Source organism: Rousettus aegyptiacus, unplaced genomic scaffold (genome assembly GCF_014176215.1).
Source record: "Rousettus aegyptiacus isolate mRouAeg1 unplaced genomic scaffold, mRouAeg1.p scaffold_m13_p_13, whole genome shotgun sequence".
Classification (NCBI taxonomy): Eukaryota; Metazoa; Chordata; class Mammalia; order Chiroptera; family Pteropodidae; genus Rousettus; species Rousettus aegyptiacus.
In genome coordinates, this window is record NW_023416288.1 from 37,492,000 (window position 1) to 37,510,937 (window position 18,938).

Here is an 18,938-nt window from a genome sequence, read left to right on the forward strand (position 1 = left end):
TGCACGAGTGTTCATAGCAGCACCATTCACAACAGCCAAAAGATGGAAACAACCCCAAGCCCATCGGCGGGTGAGTGGATAAACAAAAAGCGGCATAGCCGTACGATGGAATCTTATCCAGCCATGCAAAGACGCGAGGTACTGATACATGCTACACTGCGGATGAACCTAAAAAAACAAAATGACAGTGATCGAAAGAAGCCAGACACAAAAGGTCACATGCTGTACGATTTCATTTACATGAGCTATCCAGAATGGGTAAACACACAGAAACAGACAGCCGATTGGGGGTTACCAGTGACTGAGGGAGGAGGAGGAAGAGCCGAGGAGTGTGAGGTTTCATTGTGGGGTGAGGGAAATACCTTGGAACTAGAAAGAGGCGGTAGTTGCCCAGCGTCGTGAATGTACTACATGGCACTTAACTGTTCTCTTCGACATGGTTAATTCCATGTTAAGTGACTCATCACAAAAGAAAAAGAAAAAAACCCTCATAAGAACCCTTATTTCCAAGGGCTTCTGATTAGTGGTTGCAAACAGGAAGAGCAGAATGTTGGCAGATAACTTGGACATCAGGTTCCTTTGATTCGAAGTGGGGGTGAGGCGTTCAAAGGATGTGACGTGTCTCCCTGCCGGGTCACCCCCGTCCCCATATACACTGCGCTATTTTGAAAGGGCTGGTGCCAGAACAGCTGTCCCGGGTCAGCTCTCGGTGGATTCTGTGGCAAGGGAACGTCTGTCATCACTACCAGGCTGCTCCTTCCCTGGGGTGTCCCCCTCACGGTGCCCCATGCCCCATGAACAGTGTGTGGTTCGGGAATAACAAGGACACTTGAGCAGCAGTGTTTCCCAAAGTATGATGCGTGGGATCTTGGCCCCCCTGAGTGGTCCTCCTTCCAAAAGCGGCTTCTGTGGTCAGAGGTGCTGGAGCTTCACAATGCCGGTTCCCACGCGAAGGAATCTGAGGGTACCTCATCAAGAAACCTGGCGAGCGCCAATTGGTCCCAAGTGTCCCCAACCTCCGCGGGCCGCAGAACCCTTTTGATGTGGCAAGTGTATAACCGAGCATGTGGGCAAGGCTGCTCCGTGGTGACAGACTGACCTTGGTTTTTTTAGGATGATTATTTAGTTCTTAAAGAATCAAAGTCCCCGAAATCTTAAATTACTCAGAAAATTGAAGACAAGCAGTGGTGTTTTAGCTAGATGTTATGCATTGGTTTAATATAATTTCAAAGTCACTCGGTTATGACTTAAGATATTTTGATCCACTTGACAAAGACAACAAACACATTTTTAGAAGTAAAGGAGATTTGGTATAAGAATAGAGTGAGCTGTGTCAGGATGTCATCTTCTCATCTGTTGTTGGCTGTGTCAGGATGTCATCTTCTCATCCGTTGTTGGTATGTGGTCAGAAGCCCAGCTGCTGAGGGGCCTCCCTGGGGGCTTATCGGCAACACACAGAAAAGCAACTGTGGCTATATTAGTATTATATATAGTGTTAGTATTATATATAGTATTAGTATTACATGTAGTATTTAGACTAAATACTGACTGTTTGTGAGGACTACGCAAGAGTTTCAGTCTGGGCAAGGCACGCTTTGCTGACCTAGCTCTCCGAAGACCCCTGCAGCATCAGCTCCCGTCTTGGCCAGGTGACTCCTCGTGGACGGTGGCAGTGAGCCATGCACTGGCTCCTCAAGGGAACCATCCTGCCCACCAACACTGGCGCGTTGTTCCTTAGCAACGTGCTCTGGCAATAGGGACTTTTTGTTTTGTGCCGGCAGCTGGAAGTCAGCTGTCCTACGTGCCTACCTGTAGGAACAGGTATACCTCAGCTCTAAATCTTGAATTTATCCCTTTCACTTCCCCTTGCTTGGAACAATAGTGTAATTAATCTCTCATCGCTTTGGCATATGGTATTTCTTTATTGGCTTATTAAGAGGCATTATCCTATATGCTATTGGCTCGTGACATCCCTGTGTTTAAGTAAATGGAAGAAAGAATTCTAAATCCTTGTTCTGGTTTGCCACCGCCTGGCTCAGTGGGTGATAACCTTTTATCACAAATTAAGTCATCGCAATGTTGTATGACTTTGCCAGTTAAATATTTAATGATCAATTGGAAACTGCAGAGTTACGTATAAAAATACCCGTCAACCACCAGCCTCTTATCAAATGCACTAATGGTTACAACCTGGTGAAAATAAGAATTTGATTGCAAAGCTGTGAGCAAGTATGATAGATTCCAAAATTCTCGCACTGGAAAAAGATGTGGCTCTTTGGCTCTTTATATTTCCCGTCCTGTTTACTGTGTTCCTTCTTACTTTCTTTAAGGTTGTCAAAGCAGTTTACAAACTTAATAAAACAGGTTAGGCAACTTCATGGAAATATACCTAATTCACATTGGTGACAGTGGCAGGTCTTGTTAGGCCAGTAGCTTCGTGAAACAAAATGCTTGAACTTATCCATTAAAACGTTTTAGTAAGTGTCAGCATTGATTTACATTTCCTGCTACAAATGAGAGATCTTTCCAAATTCCAATTCGGAGGGATCTGTTGGCTTAGCAATTTGTACTCCTTCGTATAATATGATTCTCCATGCTGTCATGCAATTAAGAATTTTCTCAATATATATGTAATCACTACTGAATTGATAATGACAAAGCAGATGACTGAATTTGGCTGTTTCAAGTCCTTCTGCCAATCTGGTTTAGTGTGTACCATATCTGATTGTCTCCTGAGCTGCTCCGAGTGAGCAAATAATAGTAAATACCTGTCTGGCAATGGTACAAGGGATGTATCCTAATTACTCAATCAGGTGTCTGAGAAGAAGGTTTAGAGCTAATAGCAAGACCATTTTTAGGAAGAATATTTTCCGTTTGGCTTAGAAATTACAAGAAATCGAAAATATTCTCAGGAAGAAAAAAATATATTCTCAGAAAGAAACTTAGACTACATCCTCTTTTTTTCTTGAATTGAGTTCATCCACTCTGTCAAAAATAATCTTTTTTTGCAGAATTGTTTTGCATCTAACTTTGCCAGCCTGTCGCTGCCTAGGGAACAAAAGCGAAAATGAACTCAAACACGAACTGAAACCCAACAAAATCTTGGTTAATATTTGTATTAGCAAATTGACATTAGGCTAGTGTGAAAAGAATCCTGCTACAAATAGAAACTGTGAGTAGGTTTGGTCTGCCTGCAAAGACTTTTCTTACTTTCTTTTCCTGGAAACTCTTATTTATTCTTCAAGATCAAACAAATGTTACCTCTTCTATCAAACCATCCCTAACTTCCAGGTAGATGCAGTCTTCTATGCTTATAATACTTGATTTGCATTGATTCAACACATATTTACTGAGTGTTTACCATGTGTCAGCAGGCCATTTTACTATCCCTCCAGACCACAATATTCATCTTTTTCTTCCCAACGCTAGTACGTGCCTGTTCCATTATTAAGTAGGCACTCAATAATGAGTTGCTAAATAATTGAATAACCGAGTGAGTGAAAGGCTGGATAACCTCTGTTATTGGCCTCTGTTGTGCAAGGTAGAAACGGCACCCGTTTTGCAGTGAAGATTCAGTTTCCCAGTTTGCAAACAGAATCAGTGCAGAGAGAAGTTAAGCTCCCAGGGAGAGCAGGATCTATCATTCTTCCAAGAGACACAGTGACTTGATTCCTGGAGGGCCCTTGGGGGTTAAAGATTCCAGGGCTATGAAGTGGTATAACTTTAGGAAGGAGCAGTTGTAGCCTGGTCCCCTCTGTGTGCAGGATCTCCACCTGTTCTGAGATAAACACCGACGGCTGGCTAAATCAGGAAGATTCTCAGGGCTGCCCTGCTAGTCACCAGAGGCAAGAACAAGGCATTCAAAAGATTGTGAGACAAACAGACTCATGGACACGGACAATAGATGAGTGGTTACCAGAGTGGGAAGGGGAGAGGTAGATGGGGTAAAAGGGGTCAAATATGTGGTGACAGGAAGAAATCCAACTATGGGTGGTGAACACACAATGCAATATGTATGCCTCACTGTTGAATTGTACAGCTGAAACTTACTGGATTTCATTAACCAATGTCACCATTAAAAAAAAAAAAGATTTTGGGTTCCCCACTTACTGCAATGTGCTTGCTGCAGACTATATAAAGCTTGTTGATTTTTCTCTTATACTGTCCTGATATCCCCCTTCATAAATAATGTGCTAGACTCTACATAGCTGTCGCAAATCATTTTTGACAGCAGGGAGTACTTTCCCAAGATGTGCCTGAGTCATCCTAAGCCCTGAGCTTACTCACCAGCAGTTTGCCCATATGGACAGTCTTGGGCTGGCTCAGACAGGTTGCAATGCCTCTGAACTTCTTACTTGAGATGAAGGTTCATTACGTGAAATCTGATCGAGTTTTAATGGCAAGTGTGATTTCGGTGGTTAGGTTTGACGTAAGGAAAGATAGACAAAAAAGAAAAACATCAATATTTCTCATGTTCTTAGCCAATTCCTATTTTCTGTGTGGCTCTCCCAGTCCCTTGCCAGTCTCATTAAGTCACCTCGTGGTCAGCAGATAACATCCTTTGTATTTTAGTTTTACAGATGAAGGTACACCAGGCATATTCCTTCTCTCCTTTCCAAACACATTGTTTTTACCTGTCGTTCTCCAGTTTCCTTTTGATGTAGAGAAAGAGTTGGTATTAGTTTTCTATAACTGTGTAACAAATTACCCCAAAACTAGGCACTTAAAAGAACAAACATTTGTTATCTCGTGGCTTCTATGAGTCGGGGATTTGGAAGCCATTCGTCTAAGAGGGTTCTCTATGAGGTTGCAGTCAAGATGTCAGCTGGGGCTGCACTCATCCGATAGCTCGACTGAGGCTGAAGGACCAGCTTCCAGGATGAATCACTCACATGGCTATTGACAGGGACCCTGAATCCCTCACCGTGTGGGCCTCTCCACAAGATTGCTTGCATGTTCTTTTGAACTATCAGCTGACTTCCCCCAGATTAAGGGATCCAAGAGAACAAGCATGAAAGAAGTCACGATGTGTTTTATAATTTACTTTCAAAATTGCATATTGTCACCTTCACCACATTCTGTTAGTTGGAGCTGAGTCACTAAGTACCACCTACTTAGGAAGGGAATTAGACTCCTCTGGAAGGAAGGGTATCGAAGAATTTGTGGACATCTTTTAGCACCACTATAGAGAGATCACTCTTCCTTTCCAGGGCTTGTTCCTTCACCTATAAACTTGATCCTGTCCTTTCCCATCTGGACTTAGCTAAACAATTATGGTCTCCCTTAATCTCTTAATAGTAGATCCCATTTATTGAGCATTTACTGTAGATAATCTCTCTTGATACGTACACTCCATAAGGTAGGGGAATGATCACCTTACTTTTACAAATAAGGAGACCAAGGCTCAGAAGGTTTACCTGAGATGTCGAATGCCAGGTAAGCGGTAAGTAGAAAAGTTAGTATATGAATCCAGGCCTGGCTGCCCCCGGGCTGTGTCTCTCGCCACATACCTATTCTACACTGCCTTGTGTAGCCCTTTAATCTCTACCTCTCCTAATCGGCTTCTTAGCTTTCAAAGAGGTTCAGTTCTTCCTTATATAAAAACTACCTTTCCTTCGATCCTTCCTTATCTCCAGCTTCATCGGATCTTCCCATCACCACACATTTCTTCAGATAGTCATTAGCCTACACCTCCCATCTGCTGCAACTCACAACCATCCCGTACTGTACCTACCAATTTAGTGAAAAAGATTTCTCTAAGGCAACCAATGGTGTCCTAATTTCCAAGCCCAATGCATTTTTTCAGCCCACATCCTGATACATTTCATCAATCTAAGGCATATAATTTTCTAAAATTGGGATGTCTTCAAATCAGCAGTGCTGTGTATTTGATAAGATAAATTTCTTAACTCCTCTTTACATTTCATGTCACGGCTCAGTCCCTTCTGGAAACTCTCCACCCCTGTGCCATAGACGTGCCTGTGAACAGGTTTTCCACTAATAGCTCTATAAATCCTCATCATCGGCTCCTCTTCCTCAGATAGCCCTCAGACGGTGGCATAATTTGGTGGTGAGTCACCTTTTTTCCCTTATTCACTGTGGTTAGGTAATCTATTACAAAATCTTCCATACCGTTTATATGTTAATAACTTCTCATTTCTGCTCCAGCCCCCATCTTCCCTTTTAATTAATTGCTTATCTGCTGTGTGTCCTACAAGTATCACAAACTCTGTTTGCTCCAGACTTTAACCCCTTTCCAAACCAACTTCTTCTCCAGCTTAGATGTTGTCATCACCATGTCTCAGAGATGTCGTCTCGCTTAAAGCACAGCTGACATTTATTCACACGTAAGGGAGATTTATAAATATATATATATATATATATATATATATATATATATATATATATAGCCATCAAAAAGATACAACAGGGTTTATAGAAGGGAAACCTTCAGTCAGTGGAACTCTTTGATTTGTTTTGTCCTTGGGCTTCGCTGAAAACTATGAAGGAGACAATTTGCACCCCAGCAGACCGCATTGTAGTCAGGGTGGGCAATTTCAGTTTTTCATGAGTCTTCCCCCAAAATCTTGTGACTTCAGCTGTGGAGGAGGTGGGTGGTGTGTTCATCTTCAATACTGGCAGCTGATATCTTTCCTTTGGTATCTCTACCATAGTTAAGCTAGGACCGCCCTGTTTCTCTTATTATAATCCCTCACCTCTTATGGTCCGGTGAGGATCCAAGACCATGGTTGGCCTTTAGTGTCTTTTTGATACTGTATCTTAATAACTTTTAATAATATTTAAGCAGCTGGCTATCAGACAGCGGAGGAGCTCAATAACTATGAGAACGATCACACATAAAAAGACAAAAACAAAAAACACTTGGAACTAGTTTGTATCCCGTTTCCTAGTTGGCCTAGGAAGCCGGGAGAGTAAAACTCATGTCTCTTTTTTATCGGTGATATTCCTTGAATTCCTTTGAGTTTATTTAGAATTCAGGAATCGCCTCAATGACAGGGGGCCTAAGGTTCCGTTAAGACATATAGATATGTTGGTGGATCTTGTTAGAGGGGTCTAAAGCCAGAGGGCAGATTCATCGAATGGCGAGTTGACAGCCATTCCAGTTGTTTGAGGTAGGTGGATTCAGGAATGGAACAGTTTATAGGAAAGAAGACAGCTGACAGAAAGGCAAAAAGCACTGTGGCTGTCATTTTACAGTCTAATACGTCAGCCCACACAAAGGAAAGTCTAGAAGTAATAAAAGGACACAAGTAATAAGATACAAGTCCGAATCACAGATCCAAATCTGAACATAGTGGGTAAAAACTGTCCATACTTTATGTCATCTTCTAGATCCAAAAATCTTGGAGTAGCTGTCTACTTCCAGAGCTGTGTGCTTCTAAAAGTTTTTTTACTGAGCCTCAGCGTTATAGATCTTCAGCAGGACTGGATGTCCCCATGGGAGAATCCCTGGCATGTTTGCACTGGGGATCCTGAATCCATGAGCACATACCCGAGAGCTTAAGAGCAATATTTGTGGTTGAAAATACTTGCTATGACCTTCCCAAGGCTAATGTCTCAGTCTACCCAGTTTCCTGGATTTTCATCCTGTACAAATGTGTCTGATATTGTCTCTTTCTAAATATAGCTTGTACCCATTAGGCATGTGATTGCGTATATTTTAGTTTTGACAATGGCTGACAGGATCGGAATGTAATCAGGTAAAGTCTGTTGGAGAAGGAGTTAATCTGAGACTCATAGGTCTTCCTATATGAATTTCGCACAGTGAGAGTTTGAGGTTTTGTGGCGTACATCACATGATCCTTAGGGCAAAGGATGGAGCTTTAGACCGAGAAAGGTTAAGCTCTTCTAAATATTTGGACAGTTTTGGTTATAAAATGTCATTAGTTTGTTTTACTTTTTTAGAACTTTAGAGAGAATGTGGACAATGAAGTTTCTGTTTTATTTTAAGATTTACACAGTTCCTTAAGGATGAAATCTGATAGTTCCTCCTTCCTGGTAGAAAAACAAAAATCCTATTTTTTTTTTAAATCAGTTAAAGTGTTATCCTTTTAGCAGAAGAAAGCTTTTTCCCAACAAGCAAAATGCAGGCTGTTACTGAAACATATTTAAAGTGGTGTCACTTGGTCAATAGAATGAATCCATTTGTAAATATTCAAGTGAATCTTAAGGTGGGATTCTGAGCTTTGCCCTAGCTTTACAGATTTTACTTGGATTTTGATGCTTATAGATAAGGGAAATTTTAGTCACCTGATGACATCAAATAATGTCCCCCCAACCATGGTTTTGTATTTCGGACCAATTCATATTTGGCATCACGAGTGATTCCACAAAACAAATGAGATGAAGGTCTATAGATAGGTGTACTAGGGAGCCACCAGGTGGCCATCCTGGGAAGTCCAACGCCCAAAGTTGGACTTGAGAGTTTTGCTTTTGTTTTTGGTTTTCATTTAAGTATAGTTGGTATATAATATTACATTAGTTATATTAGTTTCGGGTGTACAGCGCATGAGAGTTGTGATATACTCACTATCCTTTCTTCCCTGGAACTCTCCTTATAACAGTCGTGGGCAAATCAGCAAGGGCTGTTTGTTTTGCTTAGTAGATGCCTGGGGTGTTTCCTTTCACTTCAAAAGTATTATTAGTATGTATTTATAGTAGTATTTAAGAAGTATTTTTAATGGTATTTTAAACATAATATTTCCTTCAGATACTGTTTTGTCTCTAATAAATTATTGATTCATTTTTGATTCAGGTACTTAAGGAAGTTAGGAAACCCATTTGCTTTCATTGCGTGCCAAAATTTTGACTGACGCAAAGGCATGTCTACTATAAGTGAGTGGTTTTGAATTCTTAAATCTTTTAATAAGGTGGCATGCTCTAGGTAAGACACCGACAGTCCCGAAGTCACCGCTTATACGTTACAGAATGTACTCTGATTATTTTTAAGATGGGAACCCTGAAAATATAGTGTGTCAGCGTTGGCCCAGGGAATGTCGGTCAGGACAGGAAATGCTGTGAGTCTGAAGAGCCGTTCAGTGGCCATGGGATTCATTTTCATTAAGAGGGGGAATTAGATTGTTTTTCTCGAGTTGGATTCCTTGGATTGGCGCGGTGCTGGACAATTACATGGGAAGCAGACAATGACAGAATGTCACAGGGGAAATGCGAATAACTACTACGCATTGTTTTGGGAAATCTTAGGAGGGCAACGAGTGAGGAGTGGAGCTGACGTAGTGTCTACTGAAGAACCGAGTGGCTTAATTGTTTCTGCCAAAATGATCAACAAGGTTGGGAAACCTAGCTAAGGTAGGCTATAGGCTTGTGATGAGTTTTTAGTTTTTGTATAAGCGCTTTTAAAGCACAACTTGCCTTTTCTGTACAATGGAAATGATTTAGCATGGTCAGAGTGCCCCAAGTCAGGAGTTGCTATAACGCCTGCTTAGGAAAGGAAGAAGCCTATTTAATATTTAGCTGCCAAGGAAGGGGCTCTGGAACATGTGTTTTAGGGACCTCTTGTTATGACTAAGCTAGGAGAACTCTAGAAGAACCAGAATCCAAGGAGGGAAAATGTTAAACACTATGAGTTATCTCACGGGCAGGACTAGCTTTAGCCTAACTTTGGGTTTCCCAAATCTAGCCATCCTCTTGAATTCTGCAGGCTGCGTAGAAGCGTCCACAGGCTGGTCCCACCCTGGTGTCTGGACCTCTATCCGAGTAGCACAGTGGAGCATGGTCACGCACGGGGCTCATGTTGCCAAGGAGCTCCAACAGAGGAACCCAGGGTAGGCATTGGCTGCCCACGGCTGGCCCCTAGGGGCTCTGTCGCCCAGGGCAAAGTGAAATCACAGGCCCTCCCTTTCCCTGCAATCTTCCAGCCCCCGAGGGTAACTCTTGGACAGAAGCCCACAGACACAGCTCACATGATAAACAATGCTCAGAATGAGTACAGTGAGGACAGTGTCAAGGAAGAACATTGTCCTAAAGCAGCATAAATTGGGGGGGGGGGGGGCTCTACCCTCTACCTTACTTCGTAGAGAAGTTTTACTGCTTTTCTCTTTGTCCCCTGCCCCACCACCCCAGGTCTTCTTGTCTGTGAGCAGTGGGGTCCCTGCTGGCTCCCTTCCCAACGCCTGAGCCCTCACCCTGTGCACCCTCACTCACTGCACGCGTGGAGAGTTAGCAGTTGCAAGCTTGGTTTTCATTTCCAGTTCACATTTTTAGGCCCAGCCGCGGCTTCCCACCAGACCAGATTAAGAAGGGAGACTATAAGGTTTGTTCCCCTTTGTGCAAAGCAAACCCCAGGGGGTTGGGTGTGAGGAAGACAAGGGGAGGTGCTTATAGTCAAATGTGTGTACAGAGATACAATTTGAACTATATAAATATTGCTCCTTTAAATATTTTTTTAAATTGTGGTAAAAGACACAAACTTTACTATCCTAGCCATTTTTTAAGATATAGCTCAGTTGTGTTAAATACATTCACATTGTTGTGTAACAACATTCTACTTTCCGTCTGTAGAAGATACTGCCAATTTTCCAAAACCATGGTACCAATCCCCCCCCTCGGCCCCGCCCCCCCTGGCAATACATGAAAGTTCTTGATGATCCACAGTTGCATCAATACTTGATATTATCGATTCTTCTAATTTTGGCCATTCTGGGGAAGGTACAGTTGTGTATTATTGTGGTTTTAATTTGCATATTAAGTATATTATTAAAGAAACTAGTGAACTTAGAAAACAGAGGTCAAGGAGGTCTTCTGCCAACCTGTTCCCCAGTACTCTTTAAAAAATTTTCCCTAATATTTTGTTTTGGAAACTTTTAAGTACATAGCAAAGATGGAAGGAGTTTCCTGGGGTCTGTGTCCTGCCATCTTCGCACTCGATAAATCGCATCTCCTCACCATGTCTCCATCCGCGTTACTTCCTTGCAGCGTTTCCAAGTGAATGCGGCCCATCTCCAGAACCCGTTTCATCTCGCAGACCCGCAGCTCCGTGCCACTGCACGTGGCCCCATCCCCCGTGGCCCCCACGGCAGCCACGCTTCTGCTGTCTGTCTCCATGACGCTGATGACTCAGACCTCACGTAAGGGGAATTACACAGCATTTGTCCTTTTGCGACCGGCTTCTTTCACTTAGCAGAATGTGCTCAAGGCTCATCCCCATGGTAGCAAGACACAGGCTTTCTGTCATTTTTTAAGGCTGGATAAGATTCCATTTTGTGTGCTCAAAAATTTTACATGTAAAATTTAAATTTTCAGTGAAACGAAAAAATAATAAAACAGACAAGTGGACCTCCACTAAGTTTTGACAAATGCGCACAATAACCCAGATCATCTCAAAGTGTCCCAGCTGAGCCCCAGCCTCCTCTTCCTCCCAAAGGTAACCCCCACGCTTCTGATTTTTCCACCGTTAATTTAGCTTTTTCTAGGACGTCACATAATCCCAATAATCAGTAAGTGTTTTCTTTCATCAGATGTGTAGCAGGTTGAGGAGGCAAAAAAAATGCAAAATACTAAATGAGGAGCCTCTGGTAATTGATTATCCATCAGAAATTCAGTCCGAAAGGAAAGACACGGGGCTCCTAATTTTAGATTTAATTTAAATCAATAGGAATTCTCTGTAGGTCGCCCAAACTCAATAAACACAGCTTTTTGGCAAAAGCTTCTTTTCAGAGTATTAGTTACCTTTTCACTGTCAAGTTAATGACTCATGTGATTATCCTGGGACAGGATAGACCCCTAGGACTTCACATTTAAATCAAATCTTTGGAGCAGTCCAAGAGGATTTTCAGAAACCTAGCACAGGGTTTAGAGTTTAAAAGTTTGAAAATTGTCCTCCTGAATCATCGAGGTTTAATAATGTAAAAGAACTTTAAAATTATATCATCAAACACTTTTACTATTCAAGTAAGGAAATCGAGGGCCAGATCAAGTATCCAAAGCCACCAAGCTATGACGGGTCGTGACAAGCTCAGAACATGGGACCCCCATATTGTTACCTAGTGCCCTCTCACCCAGCCCTTAACTGTTTTTCGTTGAGTCTGCAGGTCTAAGGGAGGAAAAGACGAATGCCTGTCTGACCAGTGTCCAGGTTGAACCCTTCATTACAAGGGTGGTTCTTCAGTCAAGGCTGTGTAAATCAAAACATTTATTTAAAAATGAGCTATTTCATATCAGTTTTTAAAGTCGATTATTTTAAAAATAATAAATAATAACAGTGTATTTGCTGTCGATCAATGTCAGAGAACCCCATGATGTGAATGACCTGTAAAGGGGCCCAGGCAATGGCTTTGAACCTTTGCTTTGGGTATGGACCATTTTCAAAGCTGATGAAAGCTCTTGCCCCTCTTCCCAGGAGAAAGCACCCATTTTTGGACAAATTCTATCTTGCCTAATATTTCAGGGTATACAGACTCCTTGAGTCCATCCTTGGCCATGAGATTAAGTACTTGTATTCTCCAGAATCTATGTAGACATCTCTAATGGGACTTTTCATCTCTATGGAAAACGATGATCACAATTCTCTTAAGTTATGTTAGAACAGGGGATAACGAAGAGAATTAAGCCAAGTAGTCAACATGCATGAGTGCATGAGCAGGAGAGCACTTTTGCTGTGAGTACCAGGATGATGGAGGTCCTCTCATCCTAGGCAAAGTGAAATGGACAAGCCCAATGGACGGCACTTTTTGATTATTTACTCTGTGCCCTTTTCTCAATGTTAGATGTCATTCAACTGTCTCCTAAAAATTACCCAGTACATCTACTAAGTATTTAAGGTGGGAGAACATCAGAGGTAATTTCATTGTAATAAAATATAAAAGAAACATTTTTTAAGTATAAGAAAATATACACGAGTTTCTCCAAGCCTCATCAAGATGCGGGGAGAGTTAGGGTATCACAGTAGCAATTATAACTCTCGTCCCTACCTGCAGATGCAAGACTTTTAAATTCCTGCGAATCTCTCTCCAAACATTTCTCCTCCATCCCAGGCAGTGTCTGTCTCTCGGGGCTGGTCTTGCTGGACACAGTGTCCCACACCATCGTTGTCACCAAGTGTCAACACTACAGTAGCAGGCACAGCCTTCAGTTCATCAAGCCTTCTCTGCCCAGAGTGACAGAGATGTCCTTTCTTCCCTTCATATTACTATTACTGAGTTCCCCTAAAGACCAAGTTTTTGTGCTTTTGATTTTGTTTTGCTTTTCTTTGTGTTTTTGATGGATAGAGCTCATTTAGCCCCTGTCTCTTCAAAGGGATTGAACATTAGTCCCCTGAAAGCCAATTGAGTCCCAGCCATAGGGCCATAGGGCTATATTCAGAATTGCCTTGCCCCTGTGAGGACAAAGTCCTGATGCTGGGTCCTTCTGGTCCCTGATCTGGTTAAGAGCTTGCGAATAAGACAGATCTAGGATGAGTTGAACCTCTGCCAGTCTCCGCTCTAAGACTGGGCAATTAACCTCAAAGCCTCTGTTTCCTCATATGTAAAATGGGGACAATGATGGTACCCACTGCACAGGGCTGATGTTCAGGTTGAGAGTCTAGCACAGCACCTGGCACATGGAATGCATTTCATCAATGTTAGTGCTTGTTAGTATAACCATATATATTTCCAAAAATAGATAAACTTATTAACAGTTATTATTTTTGGTGGCAGGATCAAAGATGATTTTTAATTTCGGCTTTGCTTTCCAGATTCTTTTCAGTAAGCATGGAATGTTTTCATAATAAGGGAAAAAAGGCAATTAAAATATAATAGATTGTTGACCTCATTTCCTGATGCATCCTCTGAAACATTGACATACTTTCTCCATTGCTCAATGAGCTCTGGAGGCAAGGCCTATGTCTTATCTGTTTTGGTACCATTAACATTAAATACACCATTTGACAGCAGGTAGGCAGTCATATATCATATTACATTCCTTTCCTGAACAAAGTCTCAAAGGTAATTACTTTTGGTTTTCATTTCTCTGTAATGGAACATCTTTTTCTTCTCTGTGGATTTTTTTTCTCTTACCTAGGTCCAACTTCTAATCCTTTTACCAATTTAATTGAATCCTCTCCAAATTTCATCCTCTCTAAATTCTCCCTTTCAGAATTCCTCCCAGACTACCAAGTTGGATCCAGGCAGGTTTCCAGAAAGCATCTCATTTGAGCTGCACACAACTCATGCCAGAAAGAGGATATGGATGGGGTTGTCGAGCTGAGATCAGATATTTTTAGTAGCTAAACAAAGACCCAAGTTCCAGGATAACCTAACGTATATAAAGAGATTATAAAAAAAAGAAATAGACCTTTCCAGAGACGCATCATATTTTCACTTAAAAGTCACGATGGAGAGGGCGGTTGGCTTTGACCACAGACAAGAGTAGAGGACGGCCGATGATTACACCTGGTTGCTGCTGTCATTTGGTTCCCTTGATCTTCACTCTGCATGAAACGCGTTCTCCAGGGAGGGCGAGCTCAAGCACGGTCCCGCTCCGCTGCTGCTGCTATAAGAGCGACAGCAAACGGAGAACGTTAGCCTTTGGCAGCTGACACATTTTAGCTCTTTTCTGACACGACCGATAGACATGAGGCTCTCTCATTCCGGGGAATCCGAATCTGAGGTAGAGGCCCCGAGAGACATGGAAAGTCCGGGGCAGCCCCATCTCTGCAGGGTCTGATACTCGATTTCTCCTGTGGCTCTGTGATCCACGTGAGATTCTTTGCTGACTAAATGTCAAACATTTGGACTCCTGACTGGGTCTTACAAGGTTCGGGGCCAGTCTGGGATCCAGGGCCCAGGTGGTGGTGGCGAGGGTGGTGAGATGTGGTGCCAGTGGCCTCGTCCTTGACGGTCACTTCAGATACACGTGTAAGGTAGAAGGAGAAAGGAAAGCTGGTGGTTCCCCACGTTGGTCAGCTGTTTGCTGCCCGCTGGAACCTAAGGTTTCAGTTCACTCGATGCCGTGGCAGGGCTGTTCCCTCTGAGCCCCGCTCCTGGCGGGAGGAGAGAGAGGCGCTCGCCTTCTCTGCCATGCCGTGGCACCTCACCTGGTCTTGGGGACCCGGAGCAGAAGAGCTGTCTCTGCCGGCCACAGCTCCTCTCTCCAGGCTGCTCAGACCTGGTCCTTAGAGGCGGAGGTGCAGACGCTCTGTCTTTCTACCCTCTGTCTCTGCCCCCGGCACAGGGGAGATGAACTTCCACTCTCATCATTTAGGCGACAAATGTAAAAAAAACAAGTGAAAATGAAATTATGCCAATCTCCTCCGCAGAGGCCTAGGCTGAGAAGCGGAGGCTGACGGAGCTCGCATCTCAGACCCCGGGTCATGAGGGAAATTCCAGCTAACAGGGAGCATTGCCCTGACCTCTCCCACGTGATGCTCCAGCAAGGAGCTGGTCCAGGAAAAATTCCACGCATTCAGATGAGTCGTCATAAAGGAATCGCGGAGAATCTCTCCAAGCAGAGGAGAGGGACAGGCGAAGTGAGCGGCAGCTGCAGAATCCTCGCCACGAAAGTGCTGCTGCGGAGCAGGCGCGAGCTGTCCCCGGGCCGTGCTGGGCGTGTAAAGCCGTCATGAGACGCTCGCTTCTAAGAAGAAGGAGTGCAGGGAACGCCGCAGGAAAAGAAAGGAAAATAGAAAGTAGCCCAAGGCAGAAGCAGCACTGCCGCAAATATCGTTAAGACTGTCGCGGGCAGGAATACCGAAACGCCAGCAAAATGGAATGGAAATAGAAGGGTTTAAAAGAAGGAAAGAGAAGAGTTGGAAAGAATCAGATAGGCAAAGGATAGGCAAAGACACCTAACGTTTGTTCATCTATTAAGCAGGCACCGTTAGGCACTAGGCACACGGGAGCTCCACGCCCGACTCTGGCCAGGCCCTTAGGGCTCTTGAGAGAACAGTTTGTCTTGTTTTCAGTTTTCCAGACCATCTACCGTCCACAAGGCAAAGGCCACCCAGCGGAGGGGCCCACAGTCAAGGTATTTCATGGACCTCTCATGTTCCCGCCCATCAACGGGCATCTGCTACGACGCGGCAGTGGAACAGCCTCCTCAGAAATTAATTTACAAAGATGTGTAACCTTACCTCGTCACCTCCTCTTTGGCTTGGTCGTTGTGATGGACTGAATTGTGCTCCCCCCACATTCATAGATTGCAACCCTAGCCCCCAGTGTGACCGTATTTAGAGACAGGGCCTCTGGGAAGGTAGTTAAGGTTAAACGAAGTCAGAAGGATGGGGCCCTCATCCAATAGGACTGGTGTCCCTATAAGGAGAGGGAGAGACATGAGGAGTGTGTGTGCACACGTGCGCGCGCGTGCACACACACACACACACACACACACACAGACAAAGACAGAGAGAAAAGGCCCACTGAGGACACAGAAGGCGGCTGGCGATAAGCCAGGAAGAGGGCCCTCTCCTGAAACTGACTTGGGGGCACCTTGATCATGGACTTCCAGCCTCCAGAATTGCGAGAAAGTAAATTTCAGTTGTTGAAGCCTGTGGGATTTTGTTAGGGCGGCTGAGCAGACTCGCACAGCCACCGGATGTGGCCATGCCTAGACAAGAGTCAGCTCTTGTTACCTACAAAAGGGGCGGTGAGCTATATAAGCCTATTTTGAAACTTTGGGAGTCTGCCCTGGCCATTCTTGGGCATGATGCTTCTTTCCATTAGAAGCAACACCAGGCCAGGCTAGTGTGTGCCCTTTGGGTGGCAGCCCAGCCAGAAAAGGACCAAAGATATTCAAGGTTAATTCTGGTTCCATCCCTTGGATTTTCCTGTTGGCTTGCGATGGTCCTAGATCAAAAGATAACGGTCACCTGGTTGAAAGCCCTGCTCCCCGCATCCCACTGCAGCATCTCCCCCTCCCCCGCCCCCACACACACCCCAGGACTATAGCGCATCTAATTTTGTAAAAGTGCCCTTGTCGCTCCTGCACAGGACCCTTCCGGTGAGAAGGTCTGGGCGTGTTGTGGGGATGACCGCAGGAAAGATGAAGGTACAGACGCGGGAATGGGGTGCGCCACTTCTGTGGTGGCGGGGGAAGAACAAGGGCCCAGCACCTCGGGCCCTGGAGGAGTCGAGTGGCGGGGCAGGGGTGCAGGCAGGTGCCTCGTCCGCTAGACCAGGCTCAGTCACACGGTCTGCCTGCGTCAGGAAGCACCGTTGCTGCAGTCTGCCTTCCGTGGGGTTTGTCATCCTTGTTTGCATGCAGTGAAGATAGGAAGATTCGCGAGGACATGGCTACTCCTGAAGTATCCTTCTGTGCCTGATGCTGGCGACAGCAGCCCCCGAAGATGCCTCCCAGCACCCCGCATACTGTCCAGACACCCGGATGGTACAGCCTTGCTTCTGTCTGATTGGTACAAATTCAGATGCTCCTCCTGATGCCCAGCTGGTCCTGGGTCGTGCCATGCACGGCAATCAAGCGGCAATGAGCCGGTGACATGGTCCCATGCCTTAACCAAACCAATGCAGTGGTAACCCAGATTAAATTTAGCAGCAAATCTCAGACTGGAATGGCCTCTGCCCCTTTGAACTGCCTCCTTTGGGGCGTGACTCTCAGCCTCGGAGAAGGCTTTTTCCCACATGGTGACTTCCTTGGTGACTCGGCTTCAGTCCTAGAGCTAGTTCCTACCTCCTAAACCCACTGCTCCTGTAATTCTCTTTTTTTTCCTCTTGTGGTAAAATGTACATAAATAAAATTTACCATTTTAATTATTTTTAAGTGTACAATCAGTGTCATTAAGTACATTCGCGATGTTGGATAACCATCACCATTATCCATTTTCAGAACTTTTCCATTATCCCAAACTGAAACTTTGTCTCCACGAATTTGCCTTTTCCAGATATTTCATAAAAGTAGAATTGAACAATATTTGTCCTATTGCGTTTGGCTTATTTCACTTAGCAAATATTTTCAAGTTTCATCCATGTTGTTGCACGTGTCAGAATTTCCTTTCTTTGGTGGGATAATAGTCCATTGTATGTATGCACCATGTTTTGTTTATCCTTCATCCTGTCTTCTTTACAGTCCTCTTTACCCCTTAGTGGTTAACCCTCTGTTATTAGTTCATAATTGTTGGTATTAAATTTTCCATCTCCGGCGACCTCGAGAGCCCCGGGCTCAGGCCATACTTGTCGTTCCCCAAATGTGCTATGGCTCTCCAGCTTCCCCACGTCATCCTTTTTTGACCAGGTCTGACTGAATCTCCAAAATTCAGCTCAAGCTCTGCTCCCGGGAGAGGTCCAGCAGGTCAGGTCCCGCATCCCAGAGAGGAGGAGCTGCTGCCGCAGCACTTGGTGGGGCCTTCCCTGGATCACGTTTCATGCCCTCGGCCTCGCATGCCTGTCTGCTCCTTCAGCCCGTGGCCCCCTTGAAAGCACAGACTTGTGTTTATACATCTTTGTGTTCCAAGCACTTGGCACAGGGCCTGGCCTTGAAAGGAGCCCAGTATACACTAATGGATCGGTGCCTGCAGGGGTGTTCTCCCTGATTCCCCGGCTATAGAGAAGAATCTGGTTGCCATGGTGCTGAGAGGATTTATCCGCCTGCCTGCCGTTTCTAGGAGGAGCAAATCACAGTGAGCTGACGGCCTTTTGGCACCTGGCCAGCAGGATCTGCAGAATCCAGCAGGACTGTCTCAGGGCCACCCCTGAGGTGGCCAAGACAACCTTTCCAGCTACACTGACCTTTCTGCCCTTGTCTCCTAGTCAGGTAAATAGGTGAGTAACATCAAAGAAATTTCCTTTTTTCTGTCCCTGGAAAATTGAAAGAGTCCCCCTTTTGGGATGAGTATTCCCTTAGCTCTCACAGCAGGTTTTTTTTTCCTCCTCCTACACTGTCCTTTCTATCTCCTTGTCAGCTGCTACCCTAAGAGGGGGGTTTCCAAACTATGGCCTGAAGGCTAAATGCTCAGTGACCTCAGTTTC

General features: G+C 44.5%; 1 long non-coding RNA gene across 10 annotated transcripts in view; it reads left to right on the top strand.

The window, feature by feature from the left end:
• LOC107499555 overlaps positions 1–18,938 on the top strand; it is a 29,305-nt gene that overhangs the window by 7,270 nt on the left and 3,097 nt on the right. For 5 of the 10 annotated variants that reach the window (XR_004953953.1, XR_004953951.1, XR_004953957.1 and 2 more), the window contains exons 4-5: positions 10,105–11,108; positions 15,278–18,731. This is a non-coding gene — a long non-coding RNA (uncharacterized LOC107499555). The remainder of the gene's footprint in view (positions 1–10,104; positions 11,109–15,277; positions 18,732–18,938) is intronic. The other 5 variants (XR_004953955.1, XR_004953954.1, XR_004953952.1 and 2 more) reach the window with 5 other exon arrangements.